This window comes from Pleurodeles waltl, chromosome 4_1 (genome assembly GCF_031143425.1).
Source record: "Pleurodeles waltl isolate 20211129_DDA chromosome 4_1, aPleWal1.hap1.20221129, whole genome shotgun sequence".
Classification (NCBI taxonomy): Eukaryota; Metazoa; Chordata; class Amphibia; order Caudata; family Salamandridae; genus Pleurodeles; species Pleurodeles waltl.
The window spans coordinates 869,245,288-869,262,014 of record NC_090442.1 but is presented as its reverse complement, the minus strand read 5'-3'; positions in this window follow the sequence as shown (position 1 = coordinate 869,262,014).

Here is a 16,727-nt window from a genome sequence, read left to right as displayed (position 1 = left end):
TGGTGTTCTCCCCGAAAGTTTGGTGGTCAGCTCGCCCAACCGCCAAACTCGTAATGAGGCCCATAGTCTGGTGTCCATATACGAAGCCGGCAATGCGACTCAAGTTGCTGAGTTCTACTGTCTAAGAGTTATCCTGTCTAGGGGAACCTAGGAGTAAAGGACTGTGTGGGTGTATAGGAGAAAAGAATCAATGGAGAAGACAGAAATCTAGTCTGAAAGGTCTTCCTTAAATATTTGTAAACCATGGAGTAGTGGATCCCAGTCTGCAGCTATGGGAACTTTACACAGCCCACAAACCTCTTCGCATCCAAGCACTACAGCTTCACCCTTTCCCCAAGTCAGTATCACTGCACACCACTATTGCAGTCCCAGGAGAGTGCTGACCTTCCAGTGCATGCCAATGGTTCTGCAACTTATCAATTAAGCTAGATCAATTAATAGATTGGATGTTTTCATTCCTGTTGAATGTTTGAAAAGGCCTAGCAGTGAACCCTCCATGGTGCATACGCTGTTGTGCTCCACTATCTCAGTTATTGCTCTGGCAATGTCATTCCAGAGTGACACAACCACTGGACATGTCCAAAACATATTTGCCAATTGGAGGAAGAACCAAACATTTTGTGGAGGGAATTTAGCGTGAGATAAGCCCCATGGAATATATTGTGCTGGATGTACTGGAATTTTGCATTAGCTGATATCTTCCTAGGGTGTGTTGTTAACACTCTTTCCCATTCTTTATTTGTTTATTCCCTGCCTATACCTTGTTCGAGACATTTAGGAGTCAGCAGTAAGGGATCATGTGCAGTGTATGATAGGGCGTGGGTAAACCAGGTAATCAAGCAACGTCCACTGCCTATAGTGTGGAGCATGTGTACTAATGGGTGTTGTTCTGGTTCAGCGTCTGTAATGTTCTATGACAGTGTTACGGCAGCCAAGGGTCGACATTGCATCAAGAAGGGCCCGGGTGCATCAAGAAGTGCCCTACTGGTATGTCCCAGTTTGACTGTAACTGCTCAAAGGGCATGAGAGCATCATTGTGGAACAGTGCCCCAAGAGAGCTTACTCCGGCAGCCTCTCATATCCGGAGGCCCTGTCCTCCTATCGTGCTATTGGAGAGACTAATGGAGGCAAGCCTAATTTCTGGAGAATATAGCGGGATAGATGGCATGAGTCACAGGCTCCACCGACAACTGTAGTAGTAGTTATATGGGGGCTTTGACAGAGGAAGGAATGCCTCCTGTACCACACATCACGCATGGCCAGAGGAGGTCTGTTCCAACTCCAGGCCACTGAAGCTGTGCAGCCAGGTAATAATGCTCAAATTTGTGGGCCCCCAGATCTCCTTTGTCCACAGGTAGCTGTTTTTGTGCAATGCAACTTTTTTTGTTCCAAATATAACTACCTATAATGGCATGAAGCATATGAAAAAAGCTCATATTAATGTGCACTAGGAGATTGTGAAAATGATGTGGTAAACAAGGGAGCATCACCATTTTGGACAGAGAAATTCTCCCATGGACTGTAGGGGGGGCGTGCTCCAAAAGGCAATCTCGGGGCAGAGGGAAGCAATAGTTCTGATGAGGTTCTAATCTAGGAGTCTTATGGGACCTGAATATACTTAAGCAGTGGAATGCATGGAGATCCCAGTGTGATGGATGTGTGTCCACTGATAAATGCTGTGGTGGGCAATCGAGATGCAGTGGAAACAAATAAGGCTTGGCCTAGTTTATTCCCATGCCAGAAGCTGCTTGAAATTCCAAAAGGATAGTCATGATGTTGGATATGCCATCCTTAATGTCACAAACATAAATTAAAACATCATCTTCATATAGCAAAACTGTACTTACGTCTCCATTTAGTGGTGTGCCCCCGTTCTTGCTGCTGTCAGAGCCTCTGTGCCACATGCTCCATGGCCAAGCAAGTAGGAGTGGGGGGCAGGAAACAGCCCTGTTGAGTCCCTCTGCTTACTAGGAATGAGTGGGAGATGCATTGTCCAATATTCACCCGGCTTCTGGTTCAGTGTACAATAGGCATTTTACTCAGTTTTTCGTAATCAGAGCCCAGCATAGAAAGTGAACCAAAGGGTCCTTAACAGGTTTTAAGAAGAGGGACAAGTGTTTCTTGGAATCAAGGTAGAAGTCAGCCCTCCGCCAGCACCGCTTAGTAGAGCTCAAAGAGTTTAGGAGCTAGTGAGTATTTGCGTTATAGAATTCTATGGAGAATCCACCTAACCCTAGGGTCTATGCAGGTGGCTGCACCCCTTATAACTCCCCATATATCTTGTATTGTGATGGGCCCGTTGGGTTCTTCTCTGGCTACTGACTCAACGGGGGCTAATGCAATCTTGCTAAGGAAATTGCAGCTAGGTTGCGTCCTATATACAAGTGGATGGTTGCATAAAGCTTGGTAGTGTGTGGTGAATGCATCATGTATGTCAACTTGGTTAGTAAGTACACATGTCAGGGTCTGTCTAATAATGTTGACAGGTGATGCAGGGGCTGCACTGCACAGAAGCCATATAAGTAGATGACACAGCATATTCCCTTCTGCATGCATATAGGCCTGGTACGCTTCAAAATCCAGGCATCTCAATTACTCTACTAGCTGAGTACTAGCTGAGTACCGAAGCTGTAATGAATGCACATCAGTGTTCTGGGTTAGTATGAGCTGACTTCTAGTGTTCTGAGCTTGATCTCAATTTGTATCAGTTGCCTATTCATGTCTGCTCTGACTCCCACTGCCATTTGATTACAGTGACCTCGTAACACAACTTTAAGCTCCTCCCATTCCACTGACCGGGAAGTTGCTGTGCCCCAATTCTCAAATAGATAGTGTGATAACTACTCTTGTGTGGCATCTCTAAATACTTAGGGGGTATGGCGGTACCTTTTCCCAAATTATTACATTGGCGGTTTGGCTCAAGCCAAACCGTCAATGTATTGCTCCGTCAGCCAGGGTGGTAACTGCCACAGGACTGGAGACTTGTGTCTGCAGCCTGGCCGCCGTCACAATCCCGCCCTCTGGATTATGACCCCACATAAAGGCATGGGTTTTGTGGCTTTTTTAACGCTACGAAAACCATGGTGGTAGGGACTATCAGTGCCTGGGAATTCTTTCCCTGGCACTGATAGGGGTCTCCATGCCCCTCTCCCCAGGGTCCTTCCCCACCCTCCCCATTCCCCGACCCCTCCCCCAACATCCACACACCCACATGCAGACACATACACACTCATACACACACGTATAACCACATCCACCCACGCATGCACACATACATACCCACACATTGCAAAACACACTAACATACATTGCCGCTCACACGCATTCACAACACACACGAGACACGTACACTCACATTCAGTCATACACGCATGTATTCCACGTGACTCACAACCGCATGCACCCATACAAAAACAGACATACACCCCGCCACATGCACATAACGCCCCCACACACGCACACAACAACCTGCACCCCCCTCTCCTGTCGGAGAACCCAACTTACCTGCTTGCAGGGGGTCCTCCGGCAGGAGACGGGACGCTGCGCTGCTGCCAGCAGCAGCGTCTGCCAGCAAAACACTGCCAGGCCATATCATGGAACATGATACGGTGTGCAGTGTTTTGCTGCCGTGGCGCTGCTGCTGGCAGCAGCGCCACCTTACCGCCATCTGCCACCATGACCGTCGACAGAATTCCGCCAGCCTTCTGGTGGAATTCTACCTATGGTCATAAAGCGGTTGGCGGCTGGTGGCCACGGCGACGGTATGTTGGCGGCCGTCGCCGTGGTGGTAGGTGCCATTTGCCGCCAATGTCAGAATGAGGACCTTAGTCTTCTAGCATAGAAAGCTGTAGCCACAAAGTGGGAACTGGCGGACATATCACCCCCCCCTTTCAAACTGTATCAAAAGCGGGTTGTGATCGGAGAATGTCTTTCCTAACTATTCAGCTGCAATAGTCTGCAGTTGGGGGTGGATGGCAGAGGAAATGGTCCAGTCTCACATGCAAGTCATAAGGGGGTGAGTAGTATGAATACTCCCTGGTGTCTGGATGAAATATGCACAAGCTATCTAGTAGAGACCAATGTGCTAGCCATTGAGATAAATGGGCAAGTCATTACAATGGGTGAGGTTGGCAAGGGGGGTTGCGACCTGTTTAGTTGTGGGTCAAGTATGCTATCAAAGTCACCCCCAAAATCCCAAAGAGCATGTGCCCATCTGGTCAAGATAGTCGAGAGGTGTGTGAAGAAGGCTGGTTGTGCCAGGTTGGGAGCATATTTACTTCCCAGTAAGACAGGTCTACCATCCAGCTGCCCTACCATCAAAACATAAGACACTTCCAGATCAATTTCCACCACAGTACTGTAGAACAGGACTCCTGGTCAGACCCAGATGGGGACCCTGTAAAAAACCTGAGTATATGGTGCAATAACATTGAACCCGCCAGTGCCACTGTCATTTATTATCTTCACCTCCGTCAACATACGTTTCCTGTAAAAATGCGATTTGAGTGCCTCTCCATCTAATATATTGTTGCACAGTATGTCACTTGCGCACTGAACCCAGATCACAAACATTCCACGTCAATACATTAATCCTAGTCATAAAATACTAAGATAACTCACAACTTCCAACCCAGGGTAGTAGGATAACCAGTGGCCACCCAATAATTACGGGGTTCTCCTGCGTGCACTCCAGTGAAGACTGTGGCCACCCAGGAGAAAGTTGGGGGGGGTTGACCAGAGTGGAAGGGTCAGTCACAGGCAGAGATCAGTGAGAGTGACTTATGTAAAGCGAGCTATTCAACCCATGCCTTCACGATCCTTATCGAGTATAGAGAGGGTTTGGAAGTGCACCCAGTAATGGCCAGCACCCAGTGTAAGTTTTTGCGGGCATGTCTAGTCTGTAAACAAAAGAACGTGGCTGGTGGAACAGTTATAATATAGTCTCTGCTGTCTGTGGGGTTACATCTGTCAGGCTCACCGGCAGTGCCGATTTAGTTTAAGAGAGCATTCTGTAGGAATATTCCTACTTATGATGTAATACAGAATGGCAGGACACTGGGAATTCCAGGGGCTGGTGGTTTGTTTGCTGTCAGCCAGCTGGAGGTTGCAGTTACTTGAAGAGAATAAAGAATATTGAAATTATGCAGGCCTGGTGTAAGTTACTACATAATTTGGCGACGAGCGACCGTGCAGGGGATGGACATCTATGAAATTGTGACCTCCACCCCTGTATTGGCTGACTATAAGTTATACATAATGTTTATTTTGAGGAGGAGTAACAACGTGAAGTATATAAAAGTTAATTAATGTAGCAGCATTGAGGTGATTGCTGAAGCAGCATTGAATTATAGAAGATTATAACTAGTTGGGAAAGCTGGGTGAGCGGCACGACTACAGAACAGTTAATGATTGTGGTGTGCATACAGAACTGTTAATGATTGTCCCTTTATGGCAGAAGAGGAGGAGAAGAAAAACATTGCATTGGAGGCATTTTAAATGTGGGGACATTAGGCTGTTGTGTGGATTCTCCACGAGCCGTTGAACTTAACTTGTGCTGCTTCACAAGATCTTACAGTACTTCAACAGCCTTGGCACGGGTGTTCTATTTCATGCTGCCCGATGCACTGCCTCATGCAAGAAAGAACCTCAGCACGTGTTCTGTCTCATGCTGCCCACACACTGCCTCACCCGCATATTGAGGCCTGCATGATTGTCAAACTGGCCCAATACTGCAGTGTGATATCCCTTTTCACCAGTAATCAGACATAATAATTAATCAACTGAGAGTTTGTTTGGGCAGTGCCAGTAAACAGTGCATTAACTTACCAAGAGGTTTTGAGAAGTCCAAGCAGCAGCAGAATAGGTTATAAGAAGAATCTGAGGATCTTCTTAATGCTACAGTGTGAACGTGACTAAAGGAATCTTACCTCCATGAATGTCCTGCACACCCACAAGCAAGGTTGAGAAGCTTGATAAATAGAAAAAAGACTAAGGTAAACATAGATAAAGGAACGGTACACCAAATTCCTTAGGAAACAAAAGAAGGACTATTAAAAAAAGAAAAATATATTTTTATTTTAGATTAATATTTTAGTTAGTGATATTAACCTATTGTGTTACCTAATTATTTTAGTTCGGTAATTTAGTATGTTATGTTCATATTACATTTACAGGTTGGCTTAACAGAGTATGATGGCACCATCCACTTTCTTACCTGCACGTGGGAAACCAGTAATTCCATGGAAAAGATGGAAGAATATGTTTTATACCTATATGTTGGCTTTAGGAGATGACAAATATGGACCAAGGAGGAAGCAGACAATCCTTCTACATCATGTAGGAGCTGAAGGAAGGTATATGATGATTTACCAGAGGGATCATTGGTTGTTGGAGATGGTCAAGCTGCAAATGTATAGTAAATGTTGTTAATGATGCTTGATAAATGTTTTATTCCCAAAGTAAGTATTGTTTTGAAAAACACTAGTTTTTTTTATGTGCTCAAACCGAGAATGAAGACATTTTAAGTTACGTGGTGGAACTAAGAAGATTAGCTATTTCTTGCCAATTCCACGATTTGACATACAGTTAGATTAGGGATCAAATTGTACATTGTTCAAACAATAAATGGGCTAAAGAAAACTTGCTGGTAAAAGATTTAAGCATAAAGGAGATTATTCAAATTGCAAGAATCATACAGAATGCCACAATGTGGATCAAGGAAATGGACACTGGTAAAAAGGAAGAAGTTGTGAGTGTAGTAAGAGAAATAAATAAGAAAAAACAAGTTAAAACCTGTGGGGCTGGTAGTGAAATTAAAAATGGAGCAACTAGCATAGAAGGATATGTGCCAAGAAAAACCTTGGAAAATGATAGGAGAACTATTATTTGTTATAGGTGTGGCAATCCAGGACATATTATCTCTGACACGCGATGTGGAGCCAGGAATGTTATCTGTAGGAGTGGCAGCAAGAGAGGGCATCTAGCTAAAGTGTGTAGAATGAGAAGGAAACCACAAGGAGCTAATATGGCACATGATCTGTGTGGATTTATAAAAGAAGTGGTGTTATCAGTGGATCAAATTGGAGAACCAATGCAGGATAAGAATGTTGTTGGGCATGCAGAAAAACAAAATGGGAAGATGAGAATGGAGAGCACTTGCAAATTGGAGAAACCACATTTTGATATAACCATAAATGGAGTGAGATTTTGGGTTTTGGTAGATTCTGGTAGTTTCTCCACTCTCATCAGAATGAATACCTATGAAGAGCAGTATAAAGATAGTATAGAGAGTTACAAGTGTCTGACATGAAGGCAGTTAGATTGAGTGGGAAGAGGATAGAAATTGTGGGATTGAGATGGATGAACATTGCATTCAAGAACAGTGAAGTACGCGGATTGGTGTATATAAAAAAGGAGGACTCTTATCTTTTAGAGTTGCGGCACCAGAAAGACATGAACATTGTTTTGGATCCTAATGCTGGTGAACCTGTCATGACAATAGAAATAGTTAATGTACTCTTCATCATTGGTAAGTCACAGACAGTGTCAGAGGCAGATGGGAATTGTAGGCAGACATGAGAAATGGACATGGATGAAACCAGGTACTGATTGGCATGAGTATGTGGAGTGTAACTAATATGGCCAGACTGGCAGGACACTGGGTGGAATTGTGTTTTCCTAACCTGTTTGGTACTGGAGGTGCTCAAATGGTATCATGTGTGTGTCCATATGTGTAACACATGTGAAAATGTTGAACCAGAGCCTCTATCATCATAATGGTTTCTGAAGTATGTGACCTACCTGTAACATAGCTGTCAGTGTGTTCCTACTTTGCAGAACAATGTGCATGTCTATGTGGGCTGATAGAGGTGAGTGGCAAGCCTACAGGCACATGACCAATATAGGTGAAAGATCCCTGTACTGGGGACATCAGTAGAGATCTCTCTCTGTATAATGGGGTATGATTATTAGGAAGCTAAGGTATGGGTATGTGATAAGGCTTTACCTGGTGTTTCAAAGGACCAATCTGTATGCCTCCTGGCTTGTAGAAAGAATGACATGTCCTTAACTTTTCTATCCTGGGGGTTAGTAGTGTATGACACCTAAGCTGACAAGTATAAGTCATTAGCAGTACTATTCCATCTGCTGTTTGCTAATCTAGGAATAAATGTGTTGAGAGGTAGAATACAGCTGTATTGGCTTCTGTCTACATTACAATCCCAATGTAATGAGTCTCCTGGTGATAGAGTACATGTGTTTATGTTCATAACAAAGGTTGTACAATAGAGAGACATATTGACACTATAGTTCACATACATGACAGTGTTACCTGGTTGATGAATGACACATACACAGGACCTGTGTTAATGTGTTATTTATTGGGGAGTGCAAAATAATATGTGCGAAGAAAAACAAAAAATACACAAAGGGAACAGTGAAGGGTTCATTCATGGTGGATGAAATCATCAGGGTAGCTGCTACACCATTAGGAAACACAATTCCAGTACCCTTGGACCACAGGAAAATGGAGTTAGATTTCAGAACAGTCAACAGGGTGTACCTGTGGGACACAAGGGGAACCAGTCAGGAGAGGTTTATTTCCTGGCAGTTGGTTTGTTCTTGGCATCAGCTCCTCTTGGATATCTGGGTGGATCTCCACATTTGCATGGGGGGTTCCTCTGCTACAGAGGGTGGGGTGTCTGAGGCATATCCTTCCCCTGGCAGGGCCTCCATTCCACTAACAGCCGCTGATGTTGAAGGGCCTGAAGAGTCATTAACAGTGGAAAAGGCCTGATGTGACATACCAACTCAGGGTAGTATTAATGTCCCTCAGCACCTCAGCAATGGAAGCCAGAATGGCATTTTGTGACGGGTACTGCTGCATGACTTCCTGGTGATTGTCCCTCTGCAGCTGTTGGAATTTCCCATCATGGTGACTACCTGGCCCATCATGCCTTGTGGGTTTTGGTAGACTACCAAAACTTGGGAGATGGTTTCCTCCTTAGTATTTTCCCTGGAATGCCCCATCCTCTGGCCACACACCATTCCTCCCACGCATCGTAACCCAACGTGCCTGTGCCCTGGCACAGTGTGCCCACTCCTAGTGGTGGCAAGACCATTATTGTCAGGGGTGACAAGGTGAGACTCAAGTATCTGTACTGAGGGGCACACAATGGATGAAACAGTCTTTGGGACTCAGATTTGGGAGTGTATGGTTGCCTTTGATGTTGAGCCAACAGGGCTGGGTGGAGTCGCTGTGGGCAGGGTGAGGCTGACAGTTGTTGACTGACCAGGTGTCCCTGATGGGCCAGCTTCGTCCTCAGTGTCCACACATCCAAGGGTGTGTCCTCACTGGGGCCTTCATCCAGAGGGGTAGTGGCAGTCTCTGGTATGCTACCCATGGTTGCAATGGCAAGGTTACCTGTGGAAGAAATGGAACACAGAGTTGCAGTAAGTGATACAAGTGACGTTTCATTTTGAGTATTAGTGATGTTGTGTGAGATGCACACAGTGCCTTAACAAGATCCCCAGAAATGACAGCTGCTGCAAAATCTTATTTACTACAACATAAGACTCTGTAAGTTCAATGCCATACACCATCCTTAAAGATGTTAAAGTATGGTGGTAGTCATTAGACTGCTGATACCATCTTATGTTGTCTGACTTTTGACATGGGTGTTCACCTTTGTTGCTTAGTGAAGTGTCTGGCATGATGCATGGCAGAATAAATGCTGGACACTGCACATAAGTGTCAGAGTAGAGACACAGTATGATAGTAAGCAGTAGACATTGACCTCTATCTGGATGTGCTGCACGTGCATCCACTTTGGCATCTAGTTTCCAGCTCAGGTGAGTATATTTCCATCTTTTGTATAGTTGTTCTAAGGGCAGTTTGATGGGGCACTATGTCATAGCTGGGTTTTGCTTGTAATGATAGTAGAAGTGGATTTTTGCATTGCTGTCATTGCCATAAACTGTTTCACAGTTGGACATTTATGAGGGATTAGATTGGTAGTTAGTTTCACATGCATGACAACTCACTTTTGGTCCAGTGGTCAGGTTTTCATAATGGTGGGATGTTGCCTTCTGGGAGTTGTAGTGCTATCTGTTCCCAGTACTTCACATGCCATTCCGAAGGGCTGTGGTACCAGATGAGTTTAGTGGAAATGTGGCATGCCAGTGAGGGGTATTAGGGCATTTGGACTGAGGGGTGGCGGATGATTTGTTAATTGAGGAGGGCTGAGGTGGTGAGGGAGCATGCAGGATGAAACAGTTGGGTGACATGAATGTTGTTCAGTGAGGGGTATTAGGGCATTTGGACTGAGGGGTGGCGGATGGTTTGTTAATTGAGGTGGGCTAAGGTGGTGAGGGAGCATGCAGGATGAAACAATTGGGTGACATGAATATTGTGTGGACTTACTAGACTCCACTCCCCAGGTATTCCTGTCAGACCTTCAGAATGCAGTATGTCCAAGACGTTCTCCCCACAAGATGTTAAAGTAGGGGTAGAAGGTGGGGCCCCACCGTCAGTCTTCAGTACCACCAGCTGGTGCCTGGCTGGATAACATGGAATGCACCTTCCGCCAGAGGCCGTTCCACCTCTTCCTGATATCTTCCTTGTGTATGGATAGGTGCCTACAGCATTGACCCTGTTGACTTTTCTTTGCCACAACTCCATTTTCCTGGCAATTGATGTTTGCCGTATTTTTGCTCCAAACAGGTGTGGCTCTACCCTGACAATTTCATCCCCCATGACCCTCAACTCTTCATCTGTGAAACATGGGTGTTTTTGTGAGGACATGGTAGTGGTGGTAAAGACAGTGAGATAGTGTTTAAGGAAAAAGGCTGCAAAAAACGTGAGTGATGTGGTGTAGGTGCTGTGATGTGAGTTGTTCACGGTTGTTGTGTATTGTGTGTGACTGTAAATAGTGTGTTGTGCATGTTCTGTAGGTGTGGGATGTATGCGTGGTGAAATGTGTATGGGTGCGACAAGCATTTATAGAGAAATCTGTAATTGTTGTTCCTCCTCTGTGGCTGTGAGTGGCATTCTGTTGGCAAAGGATTGTGGGTTGTGCAGGGGTGTGTTATATAATGCAGTGTGTAGAGTCTGTGGATGTGTGTCAGGTGTGGGGTATTCAAACTATCCAATGTGGTGTTGAGTTCAGTGGGATGTGAGATGAGACCGCCTCGGTTCACACCACCAATGGTTGTCCGACATGGAAGCACCGCTGTCGTGATTTGCGGATCGTAATCTGATGGGAGGATTTTTGTCGGGCTAGCTGTGCTGGTGGAACTGCCTCTTTTCCATCCTCCAGTGTCTTTTGCAGTTTTGGAAAATATGCTGTTTTCTGCAGACTTCACTTTGTAACTCTTAATACGATGGTCAGATTACTGCCAACATGGTGGTCTTTTGGCAGCTGCCACCACAGTGGTCTTCCTAAAAGGCCGCCAAAGTCCTAATGGCCCTTTAATATGGTGGCCCAATGAGGACAATCAGCCCTTGTTCAGGTTTTCAACAGACAGTCCTTATTTTTTTTTTTTTTTTTTTCTTTGGTCTTTGGGTTGAAGTTAGTCTGTGCTACTTGTACTTTGTGTAGCTGTTCTTTTGCTGAGGTTCACCTTCGTCTTCTTATTTTCAGGTGGGGTCCCCGGTGACACTGAAAAGGCCACGCTCTCCCCAGAGTGTGGCCAGCGTATGGGCACACTGCCTCCTGGCCCCCTGCCGACTTCTCGGTGCAGGTGGTCTGGTGAGATCCCTGGTGTCCCGCTGGGTAGAACCTCTCCCAGACTGCTCCAGTCGATCCGGTTGCCGCTGTTTCCTCCTCTGCACTCATCTTCTTCTTTTAGTTGTTCCTTGCCGTTCTGCTCCACTTTGCCGCTTTCGCCTTCCGCCGCTGTTGCCCCGTCATCGCCATCACCAACCTTTTTAATCCTGGGGAAGGCGCGAAGTTGCTGTTGCTGCCGGTCGTTCCTCGGAAGCTTCTGTTGATTGATTCCCACCCGGAGGACATCCGGGTCGGGAATCCCTATGCCGGCAGTGCCCCAGGGGTACGACGGGTCCGATAGAAGCATCGGCCCGTCACAGTCGCTCCCCCTAGAAAGTGGCTGATAGAGCCATGCAGCCAATGGATATCGAGATAGGTAGTCCGCGTTGGTCTGACGGCACCCAGGGGAATGGAGAACCTGAAAGGGGAAAGATTGGTGTGAAAGGAACCACCGGAGGATACGAGCATTTGTGTTCTTGTGTCGAGCCAACCATGTCAAAGGTGCATGATCGGTTATTAACGTAAAAGGACGTCCAGTTAAATAATGATGGAGGGACTCAACAGCCCACTTGATGGCCAGACATTCTTTCTCCAGGATCGGGTGATGGCGCTCACGTGGCAGCAGCTTCCTGCTGATATATACAACTGGGTGGAAAAAACCTTTGTCATCGGATTTGGATAAAACCACCCCTATACCCAGATCAAAGGCATCCATTTGGACGATAAATAGCTTACTAAAATCAGTGCAACAAAGAACTGGTTCAGAGGTCAATAGGTTCAAGAGATGAGCCAGGCGATTGGGTTTATTCTTACCCAACAACTCAATGAGAGGGGCGGCGTTTGCAGAAAAATGCAGTTTAAACCGCTGTTAATAACCCACCATGCCCAGAAAGGCTCTGATGTCTTTTTTTTTACGCGGAAGGGGCAGTTGAGAAATGGCCTGTAGCTTGTCCATTTGAGGTCTAACCTTTCCATCCCTTATGATATATCCCAGGTATCTAATGGTCTAATGGTAGTATGTCCCAATTTACACTTCTCAGGGTTTGCAGTAAGGTGTGCTGCCCGTAAGGCTTGAATTACATGACGTAGAGGCTCAAGGTGCTCATCCCATGTAGCACTATAAATGACAATGTCATCCAGATATGCAGCTGCATAGGCCTGGAAAGGGCGAAGAATCATGTCTATTAGATGCTGAAAAGTGGCTGGTGCCCCTTGTAGACCAAACGGTAGAACAGTAAACTGGTATAGGCCTGAGAGGGTAGCAAATGCTGTCTTTTCCCTATCGTCCATTCTAAGGGGTATTTCCCAATATCCCTTCATTAAATCCAAGGTGGTCATATAGGAAGCCTGTCCTAAACGTTCCAATAACTCATCAACCCAGGGCATTGGGTAGGAATCAAAATGAGATAATGCATTTACTTGCCTAAAGTCTATGCAAAACCTGGTGGTCCCATCGGGTTTTGGTACCAGGACCACTGGGGAACACCATGGACTGGAAGAAGGTTCAATTATACCCACATCTAACATATTTTTCACTTCTTGTTCCACTACCTGTTGTTTGGCTTCTGGGATTCTATAGGGTCGTTGTCAGGCTACTTTGTCCCCAATCGTACATATATGGTGTTGTATTAGATGGGTCCTGCCTGGGGTTTTGGAAAACACATCTAAACTAGTGTAGATTAGACGTTGCAGTTGCTTCTTTTGATTCTGAGATAGGTTCTCATTCAATTGGGGCATTGATACATCGGTCTGAGTGTTTGTCTTTGAGTGATAAATCGGAATCTCAGTTTCCCTTTCTGTGTTTATGTATGGATTTGCATGGGCTTCTCTATTCTCATACCATTTTTTAAGGCAGTTACTATGACATATCTGTTCTTTACCAGTTCCGTTGGGTATCTCAATTTTATATGTTGTGGGTTTGACTTGTTCTAAAACTGTATATGGACCCTGCCAGCGGGCCAATAGTTTATTCTCACTGGTGGGTAAGAGGACTAACACCTTGTCTTTCACTGATAGGCTATGTGGTGTACTATGGGTGTCATAATAAATTTTTTGTTTTTCTTGTGCCACCCTCAATGTTTTGTGTGTCTCTTCCCACATTTTATGGAGGTTTTCTCTCAGGTCTTTTGTATAGGATAGGATATCCTTGAGTTCATCCTCAGACTCTTCCCATTGTTCGGCCAGAATCTCCAAGAGAGTACGCGGCTGTCTGCCAAACAACAATTCAAAAGGACTATGCCCAGTAGAGGACTGTATGTGAGTTCGTAATGCATAGAGGACTAGAGGTAATTTCTTTTCCCAATCTCTTCCGGAGTCACTTATGACTTTTCTCAGTAGGGATTTAATGGTTTTATTATAGCCTTCTACCAGACCATCGGTCTGGGGGTGGTATACGGAGGTCCATTTTTGTTTTACCCCGAGGGAATGGCAGATCTCGGACATGAGTCTTGACATGAATGGTGTTCCCTGATCGGTAAGAATCTCTTTGGGAAACCCTACGTGTGAAAAAAACGCAATCATGGCTTGAGCTATGGTTGTGGTGTTCATACTGGCTATGGGTATAGCCTCTGGGTACCTTGTGGCATAGTCAACTAAAACTAACAGATACTGGTGTCCTTTTACGGACGGGGTTAGCGGCCCCACCAAATCCATTCCCACCCTGGTAAAGGGAACCTCTATGATGAGCAAGGGTTGTAAAGGGACAGTACGGTCGGGGATGGGTTTATTAATTGACATTTCGGGCATACCTGGCAGTGTTTTCTTATGTCCCCATAGACTCCTGGCCATAGAACCATTGTAGAACTGCGGCCTCTGTTTTTGCTCTCCCTAAGTGGCCCTCCCCGTTATCCCTGTGCGCTAGGTGGAGTGCTTGTTCTCGATAGGTTTTGGGCACTACTAACTGGGGATTTTTCCCTGGAGTATTCGAACATTGTCTGTATAACAAATCATTCTTAATTGTAAACATGGGACCTACCGAGGCCCCATCTGGGGCTAAGGCATTATGCCATGCATTTGTCAGAGTAGGATCCTCCCTTTGGACCTGGCGAAAACCTCCCGCTACAGACATTATGGCCTTTGGATCAGTGTCGTCCCTCTGTCTCCGATATCCCTGCTTCTGTTTGCGTTTCTCCTTTTTACTGAGCTTCCTCTGGATCGTATGCTGCTCGATCTCGGTGGACACAGAAGGAGCTTCCTTCCACTATGACTTCGTCATATGTTTCTGATTGGCGTTGTTCAGTAAGGCTGAAAATTCGTCATAGTCTGTCCCTATAATCATGTCTTCCCTGAGGTCGGAAATCACCCTTATGGAAAGGAACTCTTCCTGTCCTTTCCAGTTGATTGAGATTGTGGCCACGGGATAGGCCTTCTGATCCTCATGGACACATGTTATTAGAACTTGGGCATTTGGGAGCCACTGGTCGGGTTGCACATAATCTTGCTTAACTACGCTCTGGCTACACACGGAGTCAATCAGCACATTCCTTTCCGTTTTATTCACTCTCATTGTTGTAGTATATCTGGTCTTATTATGTCCCAACCACAAAACCCGGCCCTTCATCATACCGATTTCCATTGTTTTTTTGGTTTCTTTTTTTAATGGACAAGTGCAGGCTATATGGCCCCATTCGGAGCAATGAAAACACTGTGGACCAGTCATGATGTCCCTAAAAGGGGTGGAAAAGGGTATGGCTGCTCTAACCATACTGGAGCCTACTGATGGTCTGGGGTAGCTAGGTTTGGAAACTGGCGCCCTCAGTGTTGTTGCAGGGGTTTTCGGACGGGCCCCTCCAAACTTGGGAGCGCAATGGAAGGCACAGGCTAGATCAATTGCCGTACGATTCGTGAGATCAGGGTGCTGTCTGACCCAGTTGCGAGTAGTGGCGGGGGCAGCATCCAGGTATTGTTATAGAATAATAGCATCAAACATTTCATCCTTAGTGGTCTCTGTGGGGTGGAGCCATTTTCCGCCTGCATGATGTACCCGGTAATATAAGGGATGGGGGTTTTCGTGGGGCATCCAATTTGTTTGCTGAATCCGGGTTCTGTAACTCTCTTGGTCCAGCCCAATCCGTTCCAGGATTGCCTCTTTTATTTAGTTGTAGGGGGTTATGCCTCTCGGGTTATCTGCCTGATATGCAGATTGTAGATGGCCTGTTAGTAGAGGGGCTACGTACAGTCCCCATTTGTCTGTGGGCCAATTAGCGGAGCTTGCCACCCGCTCGAAATTGGTGAAAAATGAATCAGGGTCCTCATTGTCCTGGTATTTTTGAAGGACACTGCTTGGGACATTGGGGTGTGTGAGAAATGGGGTCTTTGGTTGACAGTCAGGTTATCCCCTGTTCAAGCAAGGACCCTCACTCTAGTCAGGGTAAAAGAGAATCACCCTCAGCTAACCCCTGCTTACCCCCTTGGTAGCTTGGCAGAGCAGTAGGCTTAACCTCAGAGTGCTAGGTGTAAAGTATTTGTACCAACACACACAGTAACTTAATGAAAACACTACAAAATGACACAACACCAGTTTAGAAAAATAGGAAATATTTATCTAAACAAAACAAGACCAAAACGATAAAAATCCAACATACACACGTCAAGTTATGAATTTTTAGAGATTAAACTCAAAAATAGCGCTTAGAAACAAAAATACTTCGATGAGATGTTAACACGGCGTCGTGACGGAGTCGTTCCCAACAAGCCGACACCAGCGGCGCCGGACACGGAGTCGTGTAGACCCCCAAGTACAGTACCTTTGGTGAAGAGTGAAAACAAGCCGATGCGCGAAGTCGGGAATCGCGGCGTCTGTGCGAAACGTTGAATCCGTGCACTTCGAGTGGCGTTGGTCACGACGTGGTGCGGCGACTTCCACGGAGTCGCGGACTTCAGCGGGGCTGCTGCGGCGTCGGGCCTGTGAAGAGCGTCGCGTTCCAGCGAAGGTCACGGCGTTAGGTGCAGGCGGCGTCACCG